At 38.9% G+C, this 22,414-nt stretch overlaps 2 pseudogenes across 1 annotated transcript in view; one reads left to right on the forward strand and one right to left on the reverse strand.

The window, feature by feature from the left end:
* LOC149119453 (uncharacterized) overlaps positions 1-22,414 on the forward strand; it is a 38,003-nt pseudogene that overhangs the window by 10,301 nt on the left and 5,288 nt on the right. The window lies entirely within an intron of this gene.
* LOC149119454 (helicase POLQ-like pseudogene) lies at positions 2,776-22,366 on the reverse strand (annotated as a pseudogene).

A 22,414-nucleotide genomic window follows, 5' to 3' on the forward strand; every position in this document is an offset into this window, starting at 1 on the left:
AGCCCCAGCCACCCAGTGTTTACTTGTAACAATTTAAATTCATAATCATAGCTTTATATCATGACATAAACTCTGAGGTGATTGTTATTTGAAGTTAAAAATCAAAATAAATTAAACTGTTCAGTTAGAGTACTATTCTTTACCCATAATAACTTTCTCATTGTTCCAAATAGGCTAACTTCTGTTAGCTAAGCAAATTGCTAAGGCCAGCCCACATTGAATGTGCATTAGGTTCTACTTCAAAGATAGGAATAGGGAAGACATTTTGGACACTACAAATGTACAACTAATGTCATTGCTTGGTTCAATATGCTAAATGTATTTTCAAATTTCCTTTGTGATTTCTCCTTTCATTCATAGATTATTTAGAAGTCTGTTATTTCTTTTTTTCAAATTTATTTAATAAAATTTTTTCAAATTTATTTAATAAATGTAAATTTCCAAAGTACAACTTTTGGATGCAACAGCATCTCATATGGGCACCATCCATGTTTTGGCTGCTCCTCCTTCAAGCTAGCCTCTGATATGGCCAGGGAAAGCAGTAGAAGATGGCTCAGGTTCAAGGGCCCCTGTCCCATGTGGGAGACCTGGAGGAAGCTCCTGGCTCCTGCCTTCAAATCAGCATAGTTCTGGCCATTGGGGCCAGTTGAAGGGTGAACTAGTGGATGGAAGACCTTTCTCTCTTTCTCTTCTTCTATGCCTGTAACTTTACCTCTCAAATAAATAAATAAATCTTTAAAAAAAATAAAGAAGAAAAACAGATAGCCAGATCCCACAAGGGAGTTCCGAGTGACAGGATTGCACAGGGCCTAACAATGCATTGCAGCAAATTTGCATGAGAGGTCAGTGCTGCAGTCCAGGAGCCACAACTTGAGAATTACTGCTTTAGCTTTCTGAAAAGTAGCACAAATATTTCTGCTTTAAATTGTTCATATTATTAAGCCATCTCACAAGTAAAAAAGGAACCGGAAAGCTATTATTTACTAAAGTCTTTACTTAGAAATACCAATGTGATTACTGGCAGTTATTACCAACATCTAATTTGGCATGTCCTTGTCAAAGAATGTAACTTGCAAGACAATTACCCTATTTCATGATGAATAACTAAGGCTGAGCATGCCAAAGCTAAGTGACAGGACTATAATTCACTAGGCTTACAGTCTAGCAGTTGAGAACATACCAGAATGTGCCTGGCACAGTGTCAGCTACATAAGAAAAAGATGAATTAGACAGAGGCCTGTACTCAGATGTTCATTCTGGCAGGAAATGCAGCTTAAAAAAAATAAGGCACAAAAGAAAAGCAGATGGAAGAAAGTTCACATCTACTTCAAGGTCAGTAAACACCATTAGTGATTAAACTATGAACTTCACTATTCATAATTTATTAGATTCTTTTTTGACTTTTGATTCCAGTAGTCTTACTTCTTAAACCTGATGGTCTTTTCTGAGATAAGAACCCATATTTGCAAAGTTCATAAGATTCTGAAAGGAGTTCTAGAAATACTTATAAAATGACAAGTTGATGGGCTGATCTTCCAGTCCATCTTGTTTATCTGACACATACTTGGGTGTGGGCATTTGTGGTTAAGAAGCCTGTGTCCCCCTGAGGTTGACACCTGTCTCTGGCTCCCAACTCCAGCTTCCTGTAAGCATTAGGGACAGCCCAAGCAATCCAGTCTGTTATCTACATAAGAGATTTGCAATTAGGTTCTTGGCACCCAGCTGCAGCTAGTTCACTTTTTTGTGGACCTCTGGGAAGTGACTCAGTGGATACAAGACTTCTCTTTCTGAAATAAATCAAAAAGAAATGTATTTGAAATGGGAGGGTACTTCAGAAAATTCATAAAAGATGGAATTAAAAGGCAAATTTAGTTTGATGCACAGACTTTGAAGTCCATGCCTTTTTTTAGTAATATGCATTGTCCAAACTTTATGAAGTGCCCTCTTATAAATAAGGACCAATTTTTTTGAAAAACATAATATTCTTATTACTACTACCTCTCCTCACTTAAATATTTCCAATTTTAGTATATGTGTTGCCACAGTAAGTACTGCAACTACAGTTGTCTTTAAGGGTGGTTAGTTAGGGTGTCAGTATTATGTGGCATAGCAGGTAAAACCTCTGCCTACAGTGCTAATAGCCCATATGAGCATCAGTTTGAGTCTTGGCTGTTCCATTTCTATTGCAGCTCTCTGATAATGTGCCTGGGAAAGCAATGGAATATTGCTGAAGTCCTTGGGCCCCTGAACCCATGTTGCAGACCCAGATGAAGCTCCTGGCTTCTGAATTCAGCCTGGCCTGGCTCTGACTGTCACAGCCATTTGGGGAGTTAACCATGAGATGGAAGATTCATTCTCTCTCTCTCTTTCCCTACCCCTCCTTGTAACTCTGCCTTTCAAATAAAAATAAAATTAAATCTTAGAAAAGGATATTTAGTTAGTTTGTTTTTAACTTGAAAGGTAGAGACCGAAACATCTTGTATCCAGTGGCTCATTCCCCAAATGTCCACAATAGTCTAGGCTAGGCCAGATTGAAATCAGAAATAAGGAACCCAATTCAGATCCACCACATAGGTGTTAAGTACCCAAGTACTTGGGCCACCACGTGCTCCTTCCCAGGTTGTACAGTAGCAGGAAATGAAACTGGAAGTGGAGCTGGTACTTAGACCCAGGCACTGAAATATAGAATGTGGGTGTCTCAAGTGGCATCTTTTTTTTTTTATTTTAAAGATTTTATTTATTTGAAAGAGTTACAGAAAGAGGTAGAGACAGAGAGAGTGAGGACCCCATCCACTGGTTTATTCTCCAAATGGCCATAACCACCAGGGCTAGGCCAGGTCAAAGCCAGGTGCCAGAAGCCTCTTCTAGGTCTCCCATGTGGGTACAGGGGTGTAAGCACTTGTGCAAACCTCCACTGCTTTCCCAGGCACATCAGCAGGGAACTGGATTGGAAGTGGAGAGCCCAGACTTGAATCACACCCATATGGAATTCTGGCACTGCAAGCTGGAGATTTAACCCACTATACTACAGCACTGGCCTCATCAAGTGGAATCTTAAGTGTTGTGTCACTCACCCCAAATATGTTTATTTTAATATACAGTATTCCTGACTTCACTCAAGACATGAGTGTTCAAAGGAATTTCAACAACTTTTTGATAGAGAAGACAGAGACAGTCACAGAAGCACCAGTTTTCAAAAGTGTGGAAGAGTTAAATAATCAGAAAACAACAGGAGTGGAGGGTCAAGAAGTTGAGAAAGGAGTTTCAAGAATGATGCAGTCAATAGCATCAGGTATCTAATTGAGAAATCTGACAAAAAATGCAATAAAAAAAAAACTCATTTAGGTGCCCTGGTCATTATATCCTAAGAGTACAGAACCCATAACTGGATTAAGCTGGAGAATTATTTGAGATGAGGAATGAGAGACAGCAAGGATAACTGGTTTGAGAAGTGTGACTGTTGAGGGGAGTCACAGGGAGGGTTTTAGTACTAGCAGGATATTTATGGAAGGCTGAGAGACAATTGCTCTTTTGATTTGTTTTCAAGAAATATGACCTTGAAAGCCTTTGTTTCTATTGATGTGTACTAATACTATGATAGCAATCAGAAATCTTGCTTTCATTCCAGCAAAAAGTACTACCATATACCTTTTTAATTCCTTTGAACTGAACATAAAGGTCTCACTTTGCTGAGCAATGAATAGAAAGGACCAAGGTTATCTGATGATGATTCAGTTGTTTTCTTAGCAACATTAATTTCTTCAGATAGGAGAATCTCTTTCAGCTGTTATTCCTAGAAAATACTGGTATTTTGGCCTTGACATTTCCAGTCATGGTACATTTTAGATGATCTTTAATACTTTTTCTCCTATTCTTATCTGAATTTGTTCTGACTTTAGGAGAGAATTAATCATTTTTCTGGGGTTGCTTCTATGTGATTAAGGAACAATTCTTCATTTCTAGACTTGAGACAGGTTACATTCCTATCCCTTTCTTTAGGTCACCGACCACCGCAATCATTTGTAGAGTTCTGCAAATTATCAAAGTATAAAACCTGTGAGGAAGGCATATGTGACAAAAAACCAGTTCCATTTTTAACAGGGGTATCTTTAGGTCTATTCTGGTTCTTTGTGTGCTCCTCAGTTTTTAGTTCAGTAAAGTTGCCCACAGTGGGGATGCTGAGTTTGTTTTCATTACTTTCTAAACAAAGATCACCAGTGGCAAAGTCTGTAATGTGTTTCCTATGTTCAGGAATTTCCATATATTTTTGTTCCAGGTCATCAACATGACCTAAAAAGTTTTCAGTAAAGCTGTCATAATCACCAAACATGTCTTCACTGTCATTATGCTCAATCAGTTGCATAACCCACAGTTTTCCACCTCTGGCGCTGGGCCACCATCTCCTCCTCCCCCTTATTATCACCTGCCTTGAGCTCCACAGCTGGGTGGCAAAAATGATTGGACCATTTCTATTTCAGACAGACACCTCCCTGTGGATGTGGGAACCACCTTTATCCATGACATGAGTTGAGAGATCTGCCACTTTGTCATCCCTAATGACCCAGCCACCATGCTCAAGGGGACAGTGGAAGGTGGGGTGGAGGTAGTTACAGGGGCACACTGTGCCAGAATCTCCAACCAACATTGCTAAAACACCTCAAGTTAATGCCCAGGTACATCAGACAGGGCACAAGCATAGGTGCCCAGCCTTTCCTCATCCAATCAGGTCTGGATTTCTTTTTTCTTATCAATTTGTAACCAATTCCATGTGATTAGGTAGAATAATTTGTGATTTTAGTCTTATTTATGGGTCAGCATATGTGCTGTCTTTGTGTGTGTTCCACAGGGTGGTCTAAAAATATTAATTAGGTCAACATTTTGTCACTCACATTTATGATTGATTCATCTTTTTATCAATTATTTCATATATTACTATAAACAGTATCAATTATCAGATAATATTTGATTTAAAAAATTTTTTTTTCTTCTGTGAATTCTGTCTCATGTCCTTTGAGGTTGTTTTTAGGCATACTGACATAATTATGTTATCATGAAATATTATTTATTATGACAAAAAGTCTCTTAATACCTCTGGTCTTCTATTTCTTCTTGATAATTTGCTGCTAAATAAGGCATCCAATTGAGTTTTTTATGATTAGTGTTTTTATTGTGTATCCTTTTAAATTTAATTTATTGATTTGGGAGGGAGAGAAGACATACACACTTCCAGATATACATAGGTAGGTAGGTAGATAGATAGAGATAGGGAGATAGGGAGGAAGAGAGAAGTCTTGCTTATGGGTTTACTTCCCAGATAACTGCAATGTATGGGAATATGGCTGGGGCTGGGTTTGCCTCAATCCATGAGCTGGGAGTTCAGTCAGCATCTTTCCTGTGTGTGGCAAGAACCTAATTCCTTGAGCCATCCTCACTAGGTTATTCGCATGCAGGAAGTGGGAATCAGGAACTAGAGTGGGCATCAAACCTCCAGTGTGATTCATAGACATCTTAACTGATACTCTAAATTCTATGTTAAATGTGTACATCCATAAAACATTTTAAATATTTAATTGTAGTGCTCCTATTGATTGTTTCACTCAGTGTCATAGACTAAGGAGTGTACCTCCACAAATCTGTATTTGGATATGTTAAACTCCATGTGTCTGCATTTGGAAATAGAACCTTCAAATGGATAATTAAGGTTGATTGAGATTCTATAGGTGTGCCTTAATCCCATTCAACTTGGTCTTTGTCGGGGAGAAACCAGTGATGAGAGCATACAAAGAAGAGGCAATATGAGGACATTGTGAGAAGTTGGCTATTCTTAAATTGTAAAGACCTCAGAAAAAACTAAATCTGCAAGCACCTTTTTTTTAAATTTAAAGATCTATTTATTTATTTCAAAGTCAGAGTTCAACATAGAGAGAAGGAGAGGCAGAGATAGGTCTTCCGTCTGCTGGTTCACTACCCAGTTTGCCACAATGGCTGGCGCTGCACTGATCTGAGGCCAGGAACCAGAATCTTCTTCTGGGTCGCTCAAGCAGGTACAGGGTCTCAAGGACTTGGACTATCTTCATCTTCTAACTGCTTTCCCCGGCCATAGCAGATGGATGGGAAGTGGAGCAACCAGAACTCTAACTGGTGCCCTTATGGAATGCCCACACTGCAGATGGCAGCTTTACCCACTAAACCACTGTGCCAACCCCAGCATCTCATTCTTAAACCATCATTCTACAGAATCATGAGAAAATAAATTTCTGTTAAGTTGCCTTCTCTATAGCATAGTATTATAGCATCTCTGTTAAATGAATACACTACTTTGTTGCATTAATTTATTTTGATGCATAATACTGATATGATTTATTTGTTACTCATAGCTTTAAAAATTACATTGAAAATAATTTATCCCAATATCTTTGGAGAAATACTGTACTGCTTCATATGGAATATAGATTTTTCTATTGAATAATTCAATTTTTTCCAACTTTTATTTAATACATATAAATTATCAAAATGCAACTTTTGGATTATAGTGGCTTTTCCCCCCCATTACCTCACTCCCACCTGCAACCATCTCATCTCCCACTCCTGTACCCACCCCATTCTTCATCACAATTCACTTTTTTTTTTCACTTTATACACAGAAGATCAACTTAGTATATCCTAAGTAAAGATTTCAACATACTGCACCCACACAGACACACAAAGTATAGAGTAATGTTTGAGTAGTAGTTTTACCATTACTTGGCATTTTACAACACATTAACAACAGAGGTCCTACATGGGGAGCAGGTGCACAGTGACTCCTGTTGTTGATTTAACAGTTGACACTCTTACTTATGATGTCTGTAATCACCCAAGGCTCTTGTCATGAGCTGCCAAGGCTATGGAAGCCTCTTGAGTTCAGAAACTGATCTTATTTAGACAAGGCCATATTCAAAGTGGAAGTTCTCTCCTCCATTCAGAGAAAGGTAATTCCTTCTTTGACGTGTTCTTTCTGCTGGGATCTTACAGGGATCTTTCATTTATTTATTTATTTATTTATTTATTTATTTATTTATTTATTTATTTATTTATTTATTTTTGCCACAGTGTCTTGGCTTTCCATGCCTGTGAAACTCTCATGGGCTTTTTAGCCAGATCTGAATCCCTTAATGGCTGATTCTGAGGCCAGAGTTCTGTTTAAGGCATTGCTATTCTATGAGTCTAATGTGTATCCTGCTTTCCATTTAGGATTATTCTCCTTTTTAATTCTATCAATTATTATTTGCAGACACTGGTCTTATTTATGTAATCCCTTTGACAATTGATCCTATCTTTTTGATCAATTATGAACTTAAACTGATTGCTTTAACAAAATGGCATTGGTACATGCCACCTTGATGGGATTGAATTGAAATCTCCTGGCACGTTTCTACCTCTACCATTAGGGGTAGTCTGAGCGAATATGTGCCAAACTGTACATCGCTTCCCTCTCTTATTCCTACTCTTATATTTAACAGGGCTTACTTTACAGTTAAATTTAAACACCTAAGAATAATTGTGTGTTAATTACAGAGTTCAACCAATAGTATTAAGTTAAAGAAAAAAATACTAAAAAGAATAAAATAGTTAAGTTGTTCCTCAACAGTCAGGACAAGGGCTGGTCAAGACATTGTTTCTCATAGTGTCCATTTTGCTTCAACAGGTTTCCTTTTAGGTGCTCAGTTAGTTGTCACCAATCAGGGAGAACATATGATATTTGTCCCTCTGGGACTGGCTTATTTCACTCAGCATGTTTTCCAGATTCCTCCATTTTGTTGCAAATGACCGGATTTTATTTTTTTTTACTGCTGTATAGTATTCTATAGAGTACATGCCCCATAATTTCTTTATCCAGTCTACTGTTGATGGGCATTTAGGTTGATTCCATGTTTTAGCTATTATGATTGAGCTGCAATAAACATTGAGGTGCAGACAGTTCTTTTATTTTCCAATTTAATTTCCTTTGGGTAAAATTCAAGGAGTTGGATGGCTGGGTTGTGTGGTAGGGCTATATTCAAGTTTCAGAGGAATCTCCAGACTGTCTTCCATAGTGGCTTTACCAGTTTGCATTCCCACCAACAGTGGAATAGTGTCCCCTTTTCCCTACATCTTGCCATCATCTATTGTTAGTTGATTTCTGAATGTGAGCCATTCTAACTGGCAGGAGGTGAAACCTCATTGTGGTTTTGATTTGCATTTCCCTGATGACTAGTGATCCTGAATATTTCTTCATGTGTCTGTTGGCCATTTGGACTTCTGCTTTTGAAAAATGTCTATTTAGGTCCTTGGGCCATCTCTTATGTGGGTTTTTTGTTTTGTTGTGGTGGAGTTGTTTGATCTCTTTGTAAATTCTGGTTATTAATCCTTTATCGGTTGTATAGTTTGCAAATATTTTTTTCCCATTCTGTTGGCTGCCTGTTCTCTTGCCTGACTGTTTCTTTTGCAGTACAGAAACTTCTCAATTTGATGTAATCCCAATTGTTAATTTTGGCTTTCCCTGCCCCTCTGAGGTCTTTTCCAAGAAGTCTTCCTATGCCTATATCTTGCAGCATTTCTCCGATGTTCTCTAATAATTTGATGGTGTTGGGTTGTAGACAGGAGACCTTGAATAGCTAAAGCAATTTTTTACAACAAAAGCAAAGCCAGAGGCATCACAATACCAGAATTCAAGACATACTACAGGGCAGTTATAATCAAAACAGCATGGTACTGGTACATAAATAGATGTATAGACCAATGGAACAGAATTGAAACACCAGAAATCAATCCAAACATCTACAGCCAACTTATATTTGAATAATTCTATTTATGTCTCCTATACACTGTACTATTTTTGTCTCTTTATATATTGAATCAATATGTGAATGTTTGACATTCTGTAATAATCACTTCAAATAATCATGTCTTTAATCAGTCAAGAGAATAAAAATGCTTGAAGATCTTTATACTTACAGATATTATTACCATTTTTAGTGGTCCTAATTCTTTCCTGTAAATCAGGGGTGGTAGATATCTGACCTGATACCCATATACAGCCCATGAAATCATTTGATCTGGTTCAGCCAAGACAATCCCAGGTGGTAATCTTAATTCAGTAAATCTATAGCTGGCTACTTTTTACATTGATAATTCTGTATGGCCTTAAAATAATGTTATAAATATCCAAATGATGGTTGGCAGAAAAATGGTTCCCAATCTCTGGTTATCCAAATAATCATCTTGAATCATTTTCTTTCAGCCTGGAGAACTTAACATCATATAGCATAGTAGGTTTTTGTTACATGTTAGTTGTTGTTAGTGTTTTGTTCAGAAAATTGTCTTTGTCCACCTTTATATATTAATTTTTTTTGAAAGACAAAATGAGAGATCCTCTGTCTGATCATACACTTCCCACATCCTTGCAATAGTTGCAGAAGGGCCAGGCTAAAACTAGGAGGCTGAAACTCAATTCAGAAATCCCATGTGTCTATCCAGCCAGGAGCCAAGTAATTGCTATCATCTGCTGCCACCATGGGTGTGAATTAGCTTGAAACTAAGCCAGAAGCAGCAGCGGGTACTCTGATATGGGACGTGAGTATCCCAAGAAACAGCTTATCACAATGAGACAAAATATCTGCCCTTGCTTATCTCATACTTTAGAATTTCACTAGATAACCAGGGATGAATATTTTCCTTCAAGACACTCAAAATTTATTTTCATTTTTCCTGAAAAGCATGCCATCATTCATGGGCAATGGCAGCCAGTATGTAATAGGCTGTTGTTTCATTAACTACTTCCTAGGTTTTTTTTTTTTTTGCATTTGACTTCCTTCAGTTTCTGATTTAAAGATTAATTTGTTTGAAAGAGAGGAGAGACAGAGAGACCTTTCATCCAGTGGTTTACTACCCAGTTGTCTGCAGTGGTCATGCTGGGCCAGGTTGAAGCCAAGAGCCTGTAATTTCATGGGTGGAAGGGGCCCAAATGCTTGGGCTATGTTGCTTTCCCAGAAACATTAACAGAGCACTTGATCAGGAGTAGCTGGGGCACAAACTGGTGCCCAGATGGGAATCTGACATCATAGGTGGCAGCATAACCCACTACACCACAATGCTGACCCCATGAACTTTTTCAATTTCAATTTCTTCAAGCTTTCTAATTTAAAATGCTTTGCTTTCTAAATTGTTTTGTGGGCTTCTAAATAGCTTAATATTCATATTTTATTTTTCATAAGTTAAAAAACAAACTGTTGGTCTATTTTCTGTCTCAGTCTGTTTTGTGATAAATATGTAATACAATAGGTCATTTAGAAAAAAATTGTTTCAAAATTTATTTTCTTGAAAGGCAGAGCAGTAGAAAAAGGAGAGAGAGAGAGAGATTCTAATATTCTTTTTTTTTTTGACAGGCAGAGTGGACAGTGAGAGAGAGACAGAGAGAAAGGTCTTCCTTTGCCATTGGTTCACCCTACAATGGCCGACGTGGCTGGTGTGCTGTGGCCGGTGCACTGCACTGATCCAATGGCAGGAGCCAGGTGCTTATCCTGGTCTCCCATGGGGTGCAGGACCCAAGGACTTGGGCCATCCTTCACTGCACTCCCAGGCCACAGCAGAGCTGGCCTGGAAGAGGGGCAACCAGGACAGAATCTGGCACTCTGACCGGGACTAGAACCTGGTGTGCCAGTGCCACAAGGTGGAGGATTAGCCTAGTGAGCCATGGCGCTGGCTCGAGATTCTAACATTCTTTCACTCACCGAATGGCTACAATAGCTACTATTGGGCAAGGCCACTGCCAGGAGCCAGGAGCTCCGTCTGGACCTCTGACATGGGTGGCAGGAATCTTAAGTCCTGGGACAATTATACATTGCATTCCTAGGTGCATTAGCAGGAAGCTGAATTGAAAGTTGAGCAACCAGGAATCCAACCAGCATTGTGGTATGAAATTTCAGCTTCACAAATGGTGACATAAGCTATTGTGCCAACAACCAACCCCGAGAAAACAAATCTTATTTTTTACAGTCTGGAAGCTGGGCAGTCTAAAGTTAAGAGGACTGATCCAGAAAGGGCCTTCTTCCTGGATCATAATGTGGCCAGTGACATCACATGGTGAGAGAAACTAAGAAGTAAAACTCATAGCTTTAGATCTTAGACAGAAACTTGAATGAGGATTAAGTTTCCAAAGCTTGCTTTATGCAGCTATATTAAGGTTCTAACATATTTCATGTTCCATTAGATTATTTTTATTCCACTTCTAGTATGTTGATTTAGCCTACAAGTAGGTTTTATTTCTTTTTTTTAATGTTATTGATTTGAAAGGCAGAGTTACACAAACACACACACACACACACAGAGAATATCTCCCATTCACTGACTGATTCATTTACCAAATGGTCACAACAGCCAGAGACTGACCAGTCTTAAGACAGGAGCCAGGATCTTCTTCCAGGTCTCTGACATGAGTGCATTCTTTATCTAACTTGCATATAATTTTTAACTATAGGAAGAAATTTGTAGACTGTTTAACCATATTGTCTTCCTGAAACACATGACTTAAATTTCTTTCTAGGTATTTTTTTCCCTTGAGTGTGAGTCAAATTTTCCTTTTTTTTTGATTTTTTTTAACTTTTATTTAATGAATATAAATTTCCAAAGTACGGCTTATGGATTACAATGGCTTCCCCCCCATAACGTCTCTCCCACCCACATCCCTCCCCTTTCCCACTCCCTCTCCCCTTCCATTCACATGAGGATTCATTTTCGATTCTCTTTATATACAGAAGATCAGTTTAGCATACATTAAGTAAAGATTTCAACAGTTTGCTCCCACAAAAACATAAAGTGAAAAATAATAGATGATTTTTTAAATGATGATGAAATCAGATCAGACCTATTGTCATGTTTAATCCCATTGAGAGTCAAGTTGGGAGTTGATAATTTCTTTTTTTTTTTTTTTTTACAGAAGATCAGTTTAGTATACATTAAATAAAGATTTCAACAGTTTGCACCCCCATAGAAACACAAAGCAAAATATACTGTTTGAGTACTCATTATAGCATTAAGTCTCAATGCACAGCACATTAAGGACAGAGATCCTACATGAGGAGTAAGTGCACAGTGACTCCTGTTGTTGACTTTACCAATTGACACTCCTGTCTATGGCATCAGTAATCTCCCTGTGCTCCAGTCATGAGTTTCCAAGGCTATGGAAGCCCTCTGAGTTCTCCGACTCTTATCTTGTTTAGACAAGGTCATAGTCAAAGTGGAGGTTCTCTCCTCCCTTCAGAGAAAGGTACCTCCTTTTTGAAGACCTGTTCTTTCCACTGGGATCTCACTCACAGAGATCTTTCATTTAGGTTTTTTTTTTTTTTTTCCAGAGAGTCTTGGCTTTCCATGCCTGAAATACTCTCATGGGCTTTTCAGCCAGATCGGAATGCCTTTAGGGCTGATTCTGAGCCCAGAGTGCTGTTTAGGACATCCACCATTCTATGAGTCTGCTGAGTATCTCGCTTCCCATGTTGGATCACTCTCCCCTTTATTTATTCTATCAGTTAGTATTAGCAGGTACTAGACTTGTTTATGTGCTTCCTTTGACTCTTAGTCCTTTCATTATGATCAATTGTGAACTGAAATTGATCACTTGGACTGGTGAGATGGCATTGGTACATGCCGCCTTGATGGGGTTGAACTGGAATCTCCTGGTATGTTTCTAACTCTACCATTTGGGGCAAGTCAGCTTGAGCATGTTCCAAATTGTACATCTCTTCCCTCTCTTATACCCACTCTTATGTTTAACAGGGATCACATTTCAGTTAAATTTCAACACTTAAGAATAACTGTGTATTAATTACAGAATTAAACCAGTCATATTAAATAGAACAGACAAAAAAACTACTAAGAGGGATAATGTATTAAGTTGTTCATTAAAAGTCAGGGCTATGCTGATCAAGTCACTGTTTCCCATAGTGTCCATTTCCTTCTTGGTGTTCAGTCAGTTGTCACCGATCAGGGAGAACATATGGTATTTGTCCCTTTGGGACTGGCTTATTTCACTCAGCATGATGTGTTCCAGATTCCTCCATTTTGTTGCAAATGTCTGGATTTCGTTGTTTCTTACTGCGGTGTGGTATTCTAAAGAGTACATATCCCATAATTTCTTTATCCAGTCTACCGTTGATGGGCATTTAGGTTGGTTCCAGGTCTTAGCTATTGTGAATTGAGCTGCAATAAACATTAGGGTGCAGACCGCTTTTTGTTTGCCAATTTAAATTCCTTTGGGTAAATTCCAAGGAGTGTGATGGCTGGGTCGAATGGTAGGGTTATCTTCAGGTTTCTGAGCAATCTCCAGACTGACTTCCATAGTGGCTTGACCAGTTTGCATTCCCACCAACAGTGGGTTAGTGTCCCTTTTTCCCCACATCCTTGCCAGCATCTGTTGTTGGTAGATTTCTGAATGTGAGCCATTCTAACCGGGGTGAGGTGAAACCTCATTGTGGTTTTGATTTGCATTTCCCTGATGGCGAGTGACCTTGAACATTTTTTCATTTGTCTGTTGGGCATTTGGATTTCCTCTTTGGAAAAATGTCTATTGAGGTCCTTGGCCCATCTCTTAAGTGGATTGTTGGTTTTGTTTTTGTGGAGTTTCTTGATCTCTTTGTAGATTCTGGTTATTAACCCTTTATCTGTTGCATAGTTTGCAAATATTTTTTCCCATTCTGTCGGTTGTCTCTTCACTCTCCTGACTGTTTCTTTTGCAGTACAGAAACTTCTCAATTTGAAGCAATCCCAATAGTTGATTTTGGCTTTGACTGCCTGTGCCTCCCGGGTCTTTTCCAGAAATTCTTTGCCTGTGCCAATATCTTGAAGGGTTTCTCCAATGTTCTCTAGTAACTTGATGGTGTCAGGTCATAGATTTAGGTCTTTAATCCATGTTGAGTGGATTTTTGTGTAAGGTGAAAGGTAGGGGTCTTGCTTCATGCTTCTGCACGTGGAAATCCAGTTTTCCCAGCACCATTTATTGAATAGACTGTCCTTGCTCCAGGAATTGGTTTTATATCCTTGATCAAATATGAGTTGGCTGAAGATGTTTGGGTTGATTTCTGGTGTTTCAATTCTGTTCCATTGGTCTATCCATCTGTTTCTGAACCAGTACCATGCTGTTTTGATTACAACTGCCCTGTAGTATGTCCTGAAATCTGGTATTGTGATGCCTCCGGCTTTGTTTTTGTTGTACAAGATTGCTTTAGCTATACGAGGTCTCTTGTGCCTCCATATAAATTTCAGCACCATTTTTTCCAGATCTGAGAAGAAGGTCTTCGGTATCTTGATTGGTATTGCATTGAATCTATGAATTTCTTTTAGGAGAATCGGCATTTTGATGATATTGATTCTTCCAATCCATGAGCATGGAAGATTTTTCCATTTCTTGGTATCCTCTTCTATTTCTTTCTTTAAGGTTTTGTAATTTTCATCGTAGAGATCTTGAACGTCCTTGGTTAAGTTTATTGCAAGGTATTTGATTGTTTTTGTAGCTATTGTGAATGGGATTGATCTTAGAAGTTCTTCCTCAGCCATGGCATTGTCTGTGTATACAAAGGCTGTTGATTTTTGTGCATTGATTTTATACCCTGCTACTTTGCCAAACTCTTCTATGAGTTCCAATAGTCTCTTAGTAGAGTTCTTTGGGTCCCCTACATAAAGAATCATGTCATCTGCAAAGAGGGATAGTTTGAATTTTTCCTTCCCAATTTGTATCCCTTTAATTTCTTTTTCTTGCCTAATAGCTCTGGCTAGATCCTCCAGAACTATATTGAATAGCAGTGGTGAGAGTGGGCATCCCTCTCTGGTACCAGATCTCAGTGGAAATGCTTCCAACTTTTCCCCATTCAATAGGATGTTGGCTGTGGGTTTTTCATAGATTGCTTTGATTGTATTGAGGAATGTTCCTTCCAAACCAAGTTTGCTTAGAGCTTTCATCATGAACGGGTGTTGTATTTTATCAAATGCTTTCTCGGCATCTATTGAGATAATCATATGGTTTTTCTTCTGCAGTCTGTTAATGTGGTGTATCGCATTCATTGTCTTGCACACATTAAACCATCCCTGCATACCAGGGATAAATCCCAGTTGGTCTGGGTGGATGATCTTTCTGAAGCGTTGTTGCATTCTATTCGCGAGAATTTTATTGAGGATTTTTGCCTCTATGTTCATCAGGGATATTGGTCTGTAATTCTCTTTCAGTGCTGCATCTTTTTCCGGCTTAGGAATTAAGGTGATGCTGGCTTCATAGAAACAATTTGGGAGGATTCCCTCTTCTTCGATTGTTCTGAATAGTTTGAGAAAAATTGGAGTTAGTTCTTCTTTAAATGTCTGGTAGAATTCAGCGGTGAATCCATCTGGTCCTGGGCTTTTCTTTGTTGGGAGGGCCTTTATTACTGTTTCAATTTCTGTCTCAGTTATTGGTCTGTTTAGGTTTTTGATGTCTTCCTGGTTCAATTTAGGTAGGTTGCATGTGTCCAGGAATCTATCCATTTCTGATAGGTTTCCCTGTTTGCTGGCATACAAGTCCTTGTAGTAATTTCTGATGATTCTTTTTATTTCTGTGGTGTCTGTTGTTATGTTTCCTTTTTCATCTCTGATTTTATTGATTTGGGTCTTTTCTCTTCTTTTTTTAGCTAGTTGGCCAATGGGGTGTCAATTTTGTTTATTTTTTCAAAAAACCAGCTCCTCGTTTGGCTGATTTTTTGTAATGTTTTTTTGGATTCAATCCTTTTGATTTCTTCTCTGATTTTAATGATTTCTCTTCTCCTACTAGATTTGGGTCTGGTTTGCTGTAGGTTTTCTAGATCCTTGAGGTGAATTGAAAGCTCATCTGTTTGGTGCCTTTCCAATTTCTTGATGTAGGCACCTATTGATATAAACTTTCCTCATAACACTGCTTTTGCTGCGTCCCATAAGTTTTGGTATGTTGTGCTGTTATCCTCATTCCAGAAAGTTTTTGATTTCTCTTTTGATTTCTTCTATGACCCATTGTTCATTCAGGAGCATGTTGTTCAATCTCCATGTGTTTGCGTATGCTCTAGGGGTTCCTGAGTTACTAATTTCCAACTTCATTCCTTTATGGTCTGAGAAGCTGCATGGTATGATTCTAATTCTTTTGAATTTGCTGAGACTTGCTTTATGGCCTAGTAACTTCATAGTGTCTTATTTTCAGTTATCTTTTTTTCCAGTTTCTGTATTATGCTTATAGTATATTTTTCTCATACATATGACAAACGACCCTACACATTTTACTCTTTGTTCAAATGGTCATTGGCATAGAGTGTTTGAAAATGCAAGGGCAAAGTATTTGTACCCTCATTTACTATTTCTACTATATGTATTTACTCAGATTACTATCTTATTTTGATTATTTGTAGGTTTTTTAAACATCACAGTAATACTTGCTAGATGTATTTATTTGTTGTTTTATTAATTTTTATTATTTATGTGTTATTTACTGATGCATTATAAAGAAGTATATATACATTTGGCTTTTAAATTTTGCTCACTTTTTAAAGCATGCATATTTTGTATGTATAGATTTAGGAGTTTAGTGATGTTTCTCATTATACCCTCCCTTTCATGTCTCTGCACTTCCTTCTCCTTCCCTTTTTTAAAATTTATTATTTAAGGAATTCACACTTCATGAGTATCCTTTAGAAATATAGTGATTCTTCCCACCACACCCACACTCCCAACCACACTCCCTCTCTCCTCCTCCTCTTCCTTTCCCCTGGCCAGTCCCATTCTGCATTAAGGTCCATTTTCAACTACGTTTGTACAATGATTTTACCATGATCTATTTTCAGTTTATTTTATACTCAGAAGATTAACCCTACACTAAGAATCCAATAAGTAGTAAGAAGAACAAAAGCTCTGTTTTTCAACAATAGATACAAAGGCTGTAAACAATCATTGAATCTCAAAATGTGAATTTCACTACTTTTTTACTCTATTAGTTACCACAGATCAGGAAAAACATATGGCATTTGCCTTTCTGGGACTGGATTATTTTAGTGGTTATAGTGGTTATAGTGGCTTCTAGTTTCATCCAGTTTGTTTCAAAAGACAAGGTTTTATTCTTTTTTAAATCTAAGTCAGATTATATACTGTATATGTACCCCAATTTCTTAATACAGTCATTAATTGAGGACATCTGGGTTGATTCCATATCTTGGTTGTTGTGTTTCAGTAAACATGGACTATTCATATGCTAATTTCATTTCATTTGGGTAAATTCTCAGGGCTAGGATTGCTAGGTCATGTGGTAGATCTATTTTCAATTTTGTATCATTGTTTTTTGAATCTCAGTTCTGCTTTCTTGTTTTCTTTTTTATTTTTAAGATTTATTTATGAATTTGAAAGGCAGAGAGAGAGGTCTTCCATCTGCTAGTTCACTCCCACAGATGCCTACAATGGCTGGAGATGTGCTGATCTGAATCCAGAAGCCAGGAGCATCTTCTGGGTCCCCAATGTGGGTGCAGTGGACCAAGGATTTGGATCATCTTCCACTGTTTTCCCAGGCCACAGCAGAGAGCTGGATCAGAAAACAAGCAGCCAGGACTCTTACTGGTGCCCATATGGGGTGCTGGCATTGCAGGCGACAGCTTTTACCCACTACAGCCCAGTGCTGGCCCCATTTCATAAGTTTTGCATGTTGTAGTGTCATCTTCATTCATTTCCAGGAATTCTTTGGTTTCCCATTTGATTGCTTCTGTGAATCACTGTTCATCATTCAATATTGTGTTATTCAGTCTCCATATATTTGCATATTTTCTAGAGATTCTTACATTCTAAATCTCTAGCTTTATCTCATTGTGGTCAGAAAGGACACATGGTATGATTTCAATAATTTGGGTTTGCTGAGACTTGCTTTATGGCCTAGCATATGGTCTATCCTAGAGAAGGTTCCACATAGTGATGAAAATAATGTGTATTCTGCAACTGTGAGATATTCAGTAGATATCTGTTCAGTCCATTTGATCCACAGTGTTTTTTTTTTAAGATTTATTTATTTGAAAGTCAGGATTACACACAGAGAGAGGAGAGGCAGAGGGAGAGAAGTCTTCCATCTGATGGTTCACTCCCCAATTGGCTGCAATGGTCAGAGCTGTGCCAATCTGAAGCCAGGAGCCAGGAGCTTCTGCTGGGTGCAGGGGCCCAAGGACTTGGGCCATCTTCTACTGCTATCCCAGGCCACAGAAGAGAGCTGGATTGGAAGAGGAGCAGCTGGGACTAGAACTGGCACCCATATGGGATGCTGGCACTTCATGCCGAGGTGTTAACCTGCTGCACCGCAGCACTGGCCCTGGCCCATAGTGTTGATTAGCTCTGATATTTCTTTGTTGGTTTTCTATCAAGTTGATCAGTCGATTGATGAAACTAGATGTTGAAGTCCTCCATTATTGGACTCCATGTTTCCCTTTATGTCAATTAAAAATTATTTTAAATAGCCTGGTGCTCTGGCATTGGTGTATATATTGGATGTTTATTATATCCATGTCTTCCTGTTAAATTGATCCCTTAATTATTGCATAGTACCCTTCTTTGTGTCTTTAAAAGAGAGTTACACACAAAGAGAAGGAAAGGTACAGAGAGAGAGGTTGTCCATCTGCTGGTTCACTCCCCAGTTGGCCTCAACAGCTACAGCTGAGCCATTCTGAAGCCAGGAGCTTCTTCCAGGTCTCCCACACAGGTGCAGGGGTCCAAGGACTTGAACCATCTTCTGCTGCTTTTTCAGGCCCATAGCAGAGAGCTGGATTAGAAATGGAACAGCCAAGACTTGAACTGACACCCATATGGGATGCTAGAACTGCAGATGGTGGTTTTACCCACTATGCCACAGCACCAGCCCCTGATGACATATTCTTTCAATTTCTGTTTGTTATGGAGAGTTTTTTTTTTTTCACCTTCATTCATAAATGAGAGCTTTGCAGGACATAGTATTCAGGGGTGACAATCTCTGCATTCTCTCCTAGCCTGTAGAGTTTCTGATGAGAAATCATCTGTGTCTAATTGGATATGTTTCTGAAGGTAATCATGTTTCTCTTGTGTACATTTTATAATTTTTATTAATGCTTTACTGTTGAAAGTTTGACTGCAAAGTATCATGGTGAAAATCTTTTTAGGTCATGTGTCTTAGGAGTTCTGTGTGCTTCCTGTACATGAGTGTCCCTTTCTTTCTCCAGGTTAGGGGACTTTTCCATAATTACTTCACTGAATACACCTTCCAATGTAATCTCTCTTTCCATACTTTCAGAAAATCCAAAGATCTATTTATGTTGGGTCATTTGATAGTATCCCATCAAAAAGTTTTTAACTTACAATTTCATCCTTTTCTCTCATCCATGACATTTCCTAAGATTTACCTTCCCACTCAGATACTTTTTATTCTGCTTTACATGTATGTTGTTAAGAATTCCACTGTATTTTTTATTTGACATTAACTTCTCTAGTTATAATATTTTCTTTGGTTTCTCTTCTAAATCTCTATTTCACAGATATGTTTTTCTTCCAAGTTATATATGGATTTCTTTAATTCATTGGATTTCACATTTCATCCACTGCATAAAAAAATCAGAAGTGAATTCTATTCCTTTTTAAACATATCCCCAATGTTTTCCCTTGGATATCCAGTTTCATGCTTTGGAAATCTAGGAATATATAATATTACTGTTGACTAAAATTCCTGTACAACTTTTTCTGATACAATGATTCCTCTCCCTTTCAAGAATTGTTTTAAAACTTTACAATATTGTTTAGTCTTGATCTTTAAATCCTACCCCATTACTCTGGGTAAAGATAAACTCCATTCACAAAAGTTATGGTCATGACTGCATGTTTGGGCAGCCTTCTTCTCCATTAAACTTTTCATTTTCATTTGTTTGAGGTGATCCTTCCTCGTCAGGTCCCTGTTCAGGTGCCCCTTGCTGTGAACCATGCAGCAAATATGCAGGTTGAAGAGGTGATGGTGTGCAATGAAAGGAAAATAAAAGATTATAGAAAAGTAGGGGCCAGCAGAACTCTCTCCAAGCAAGGAGCAGGAACTTCTCTCTGTCTTGCCCTGTGGCTTTTATTTTTGCCCTTTTTGTTTTAAATTATTTGACAGGTAGAGTTACAGACAGTGAGAGAGAGAGAGACAGAGAGAAAGGTATTCCTTCCATTGGTTCACCCCCCAAATGGCTGCTATGGCTGGTGCTGTGCTGATCCAAAGCCAGGAGCCAGGTGCTTCTTCCTGGTCTCCCATGCAGGTGCAGGTGCCCAAGCACTTGGGCCATCCACCACTGCCTTCCTGGGCCACAAAAGAGAGCTGGACTGGAAGAGGAACAACTGGGACTAGAACCCAGTGCCCATATGGGATGCCAGCACTGCAGGCAGAGGATTAACCAAGTGAACCATGGTGCTGGCCCTATTTCTGCCAGATACCCTTGGTGACACCAGGACAAGCCTCTGCTTAACTAAAAACAGCATTCTCTTTTTTTTTTTTTTTTTTTTTTTTTTTTTTTTTTTTTTTTTTTTTTTTTTTTTTTTTTTTTTTTTTTTTTTTTGACAGGCAGAGTGGACAGTGAGAGAGAGAGACAGAGAGAGAAAGGTCTTCCTTTGCCGTTGGTTCACCCTCCAATGGCCGCCGCTGCAGCCGGCGCACCGCGCTGATCCTGGCAGGAGCCAGGAGACAGGTGCTTTTCCTGGTCTCCCATGGGGTGCAGGGCCCAAGCACCTGGGCCATCCTCCACTGCACTCCCTGGCCATAGCAGAGAGCTGGCCTGGAAGAGGGGCAACCGGGACAGAATCCGGCGCCCCAACCGGGACTAGAACCCGGTGTGCCGGCGCCGCAAGGTGGAGGATTAGCCTATTGAGCCACGGCGCCGGCTTAGCATTCTCTACATGCAGATCTTGACCAGATATCATGTGATCACCACCTGACCCAGAAAGAGGAAGAGAATAGAACATTTGAGTAAAAAATTTCCTTGAACTACATCCCTGGAGGTGAGTGGGCCATGCCCCACTACTGGCTTTCCAAGCTGCAATGTCCCAGATTAGACTGTTCACATAACTCCCAGCTTCATTCTGCTGCATTCCTCAAATGGCTGCAGTGATATTTTCCACCTGGCCTCTGGCAATGTCTCTCTTTGGTCTCTTCCCCTCTAAATAGCCATTTAGTCCTTCCCCATTTGCCTCCAGTGGAGTCTTCTTTGCACTTCAGAGTGCAAATATCTTTAAGTAACTACCACATTCTATTGAAGCACCCTGTGCCTGAGGGAGTGAGTACTCATTTTCATGTAAAAATAATAATTATTCTAATTGTTGCAGGATACATTATGATGCTTATGAACATAGTTTATAAACAAGTTTACAAAAGTAGCACATAAAATTTTATTGGGTCAAGTATATAAATATTAATTATCAGTTCCTTGGACAATTTTTTAAAAAGATTTATTTATTTATTTGAGAGGTAGAGTTACAGAGAGAGGGAGAGATGAGGAGACAGGTTTTCTATCCACTGGTTCACTCCCTAAATGGTTACAATGGCTGGAGCTGGGTCAATATAGAAATGAGGAACTAGAAGCTTCTTCCGGGTCTTCCACATGGGTGCAGGGGCCCAAGCACTTGGACCATCCTCTACTGCTTTCCCAGGCCAACACCAGAGAGCTGGAAAAGAAATGGAGCATCCAGGACTCCACCCGGCACCCATACAGAGTTCCAGTGCTAACAGCAGAGGCTTGACCTACTACATCATAGTGCCAGGCCCTCCTTGAACACTTTCACTGTCTTCATCTCATCATAGCCCAGGACCACTCACCTAGATGTAGTGGAGTTTTTTTTTTTCCCCAGTACCTGGCCTGTGTTCTTTGCTATTTACCACTATTCTTGTTGCATCTTAACATAAACACATTCTTGCATAAGATGTCACCATCTTTGGTGTTTCAATGAACAGTAATCAGATAATAGAGACAAATATATTGCTTTAAATTTTTGAAAAAGGATTTATATTACTTGAACCATAATTAAGGAGAGATCTTCAATCCATTGGTTAACTACTCCAATGACTACAATTGCCAGCTCTGGGCCAGACCAAAGCCAGGAACCTAAAGCTCCAACTGTGTCTCTCACATGGGTGGTAGGGTCCGAAATACTTGCAACAGCTCCTGCTCCTTTCCCAGGCACATTAGCAGGAAGCCAGATTGGAAGTATAACAGCCATAACTCTAAACATTGACCTTAAGGGATGCCAGCATCACAGGAAGCAACTTAACCCATTGAGACAAAACATTGCTCCCTCCCCAAATCTATTTTAAAGGAATTTTCTTTTCACCTTGGTCAATCTTGAGCATGTGTCTTTTTTAGTTCATCTGGCATGCTAGTTTTGTTTTGCATTTATA

Source organism: Oryctolagus cuniculus, chromosome Y (assembly GCF_051225735.1).
Source record: "Oryctolagus cuniculus isolate XC-2025 breed Fujian yellow rabbit chromosome Y, ASM5122573v1, whole genome shotgun sequence".
Taxonomy (NCBI): Eukaryota; Metazoa; Chordata; class Mammalia; order Lagomorpha; family Leporidae; genus Oryctolagus; species Oryctolagus cuniculus.